Below are 3,475 nucleotides of genomic sequence, written 5' to 3' on the forward strand. Positions count from 1 at the left end.
TTTAATGCTTGTCTTTATTTTTTATTTCTTTTTAGCTGCTCGTGAAAAAAACAAGTTTGAATTTGGAGAGCAGTGTCCACATTTAGCAGGTGTACTGTGATTTCAAAGCATCTCGCTCTTCAAAGTTACAGGATTGGTGAAGTTATTCTCAAAGCTAGTGATGGTTAGAAATAGGATGCCAATTTTTTTCCTGTATTTTTCCCCCTTATTTCCTAAAAATAATTTTCCTAACGGAAACCTTCGCTACAACGTGATCCTAGCTTCTGGTTGGATATGGGGACTTTTTTCCCTTGGATGAAGGAACTCAGGTATTTTGTGCAGCATGCGCCTGCTTTAACAGCTGCTGATTTTAGAAGAAATTCTGGGTGCCCATCCTGACAGTGATGGGTGCCGCTTTGTGGCAAGCAGCTCGTGTGTTCTCGGAGGTGCTGCTGTGTCGCTGGGTGGGGTTATGCCCAGTGGGTAAGGGGCAGAGCTTTGAGCCATGTTGGGAGAGGCCTGGCTGGCGGGGAGCGCGGCTGTGCAGACCCGGCACCGTGCAGAAGTGCCTGCACGGAGGACCTCGACTGCGGCTTAACCTGGACACGAGGTGGGGAGCTGGGTGCTGTGCCAGCGAGTGCGGGGGGACTCCCCGAGCAGGAGTGTGGAGGAGAGGACCGGATGCCTGCCAGTGTTTTCTTTAAGGGGACAGTCCCCGAGACTGAAAACCCTCTGCCCTAAGCTGGGGAGCTGGGCCTTGGTCTCCTGGAGGGATTTCCACGGGCTGGTGGCCAGAGACTCGGAATCCAGTTCTGAGACTTCTCTCCCAGGGTCCTTTGGGTTCCATCTTGGAAGGGTGTGTGGAATGTGCAGACCCTTGAAGGAGTCACCCAGGTCTCCCAGGAGTTCAGAAGTTTCTGCGGATTGACATGTCTCCTGTGCAGCTGCGCAGCCTTCCTGCCTCCCCTGATGTCACTGTAACTTCATAAGGGCGGGTTCTCCTAAGCTCCTGTTCCCTTGCCGTGTGACAGTAAATATTATAGAAAGTGTTCTGGGAGCTGCCTCCCATCCATAAGTAAGTAAAGGAAACGAGTGAAGAGAGGAGGGTATGTCTTCTCAAATAAGCACCTAAATAAATAGGGTCATTTTCATAAAAGGTAGCACCAACTGTGTCAATGTTCCAGAGAGCGGTGTAGACAGATAGCTGGTGCCTGGTTTCTCTCTGCTACTCCTGAACTGGCTTGAGAGAGGGCAAAAATGGAGTGCCAAGTGAGTTATTGTACTAAGGGACTCAGGTTCCTAAGAATGTCCTTACCCTGGAGTCCATATTGTCAGGGGCCAGATTGCTTCCCCAGGACCTAGGAGAGGAAGCTTCCACAGCAGACTTTCAGAAGCCTGGGTTCCCACCATGTCTCAGATGTCTCGTTTCTCTAGGGAGGTCTGAGTGAGCAGGAGGCAGAAAGGGAAGAGGTCAGGAGGGGGGCGTTTGTGTGATGGAGGAAAGTGTTGGAACTGTCACTGGCGTCCGCTTCCTGTTCGTGATTTCAAAGCAGTAGCCTGGTTTCTTGGTGGAGGAGATTATGTGGTAGAAGTTTAGTCTAGAACAAGAAGCACTAATTAGCTCAACATGTAATGCCGCTCCGGCTTGAGACTCACCAGAAACAGCATTTCTTTGCAGTGCTCTGTGGCCTCGAGGTCCCTGGGCCTGTGTTTGCAGCAGCCTGGCACTCAGCACTTTTCCCGAGTCACACTTCCTTGATTCCCCTGGGGCCTCTGCTCAAATTCCAGATGGCCATCAGGTCACGCAGGGTCACACACAGGCAGGGCTCGCTCTGCAGTGACGAGTGCAGTCGTGCAGGGGCTTCGGGGTCGAGGGGAGAGGGCTGGGCCTCCAGTGGGACCCCTCGCCAGTGCTCTCAGGGAAGTCAGGAGGGGAGGCGGGCAGGCGGGCGCTGCATCCAGGGCTTTAAAGGACCTTCAGTCCAGGACAGCAGGGCATGTGCGTGTCACATCATCGTCGCCCGCTCTGCCCTCCCCTCCCCGGATGGTTTGCCCGGTGTAGGGTGGCGAAACAGCCAACAACGTCCCCCTGGGGGGACTGCACAGGCGGCGGGCTGCTGGGGCCGGGCTCCTTATGCTCTGTGAAGCAGCGGCTGGCCCAGGCCTGGCCACACATCCTTTATTGGTGAGGAGCTGTGCCCTATCTTTAGTGTTTTCTTGACCAACCTTTAACAACGTTGAGCTGTTTCAGTTACTTTCTCACTTGTGTGATGTTAATGGGCTTAGAAACACATCTAGTATCTCAGAATCTTCCTTTTCCAATTTTTTCTCGTGAAAATGAACCAAAATAATGAAGTCTATGTACTTAATTATAACCTACCACTCATCTCTTCCCCCATAACTGCACGATGTTAAATGTACAAAGAAAAGCAGACCATTCCACGGTGGCAGGCTCCCTGGCATTCACTTTGGGCGCGAGAAAGAATTTGTTTCCTGTACCCGTTCTTCTAGCTGAGAGACACGATGTAAATGTTAGTAAAATCATGACTGGCCTCGAAGTTGGGAGAGCAGATCAAAGCAGCTTTTCAGCAGCCCAGAGATTCTATAAATAGTACAAGCTTCCTTGTGCTATTGTTAGAAGTCTTTCTCCTATGTACTATACTCTTGAAATTAAGAATATGCTCACTAGATTTAGAAAGTACTTTATCACAACATAAGCGAAATGCAAAAAGTTACAAACTAAAGAAAGACGAGTCCGTCAAGAATTCCTGCAAATTGGTAAGAGAAATAGAAAGCTAAGCAAAATATTAAGTATTGCATAGAAGAGGAACTATGGCCAAAAAATGACGTTCTTCCTCGTTAGCGATCAAGGAATTCTAAGTCAAGACTGCAGAGAAATAAAACACTATTTCACACGCATTCAAATGGCAAAAATCAAGAAGCCTGTTAAACCAGTTGCTGGAGAGTTTGTGCATCTCGGGTCTTAGAGGTGGGAGAGTGGATGGGCACAGCCACTCTGGAAGTTTAACTTGAAATTAGCAATAACTTGAAAATGGAATGTTCCCGTACTCTGGAGCCCAGTGGTTCCCCTCCCAGGTACGGACCCAGGAGAACCGACAGTCACAGCAGCAAAAACTGTTCAGAGTGGAAAGCTGTACAGCCATCTAAAGGAATGAACTACAGCCACACACAGCAATGTGTGTGGACCACAGCAACATGGTGGGTGGAAAATGAGTCCCGAATGCTTACAGACAGCAGGATGCCTTTTCTTACACATAAAACACTTTGGGTGCCGGCCCTGTGGCCGAGTGGTTAAGTTCACGTGCTCCGCTTCGGCGGCCCAGGGTTTCGCCGGTTCGGATCCTGGGTGCAGACATGGCACCGCTCGTCAAGCCGTGCTGAGGCAACACCCCGCATGCCAAAACTAGAAGGACCCACAACTAAAAATATACAACTGTGTACTGGGGGGCTTTGGGGAGAGAAGAAAAATAAAATT

Source organism: Equus asinus, chromosome 14, assembly GCF_041296235.1.
Source record: "Equus asinus isolate D_3611 breed Donkey chromosome 14, EquAss-T2T_v2, whole genome shotgun sequence".
Classification (NCBI taxonomy): Eukaryota; Metazoa; Chordata; class Mammalia; order Perissodactyla; family Equidae; genus Equus; species Equus asinus.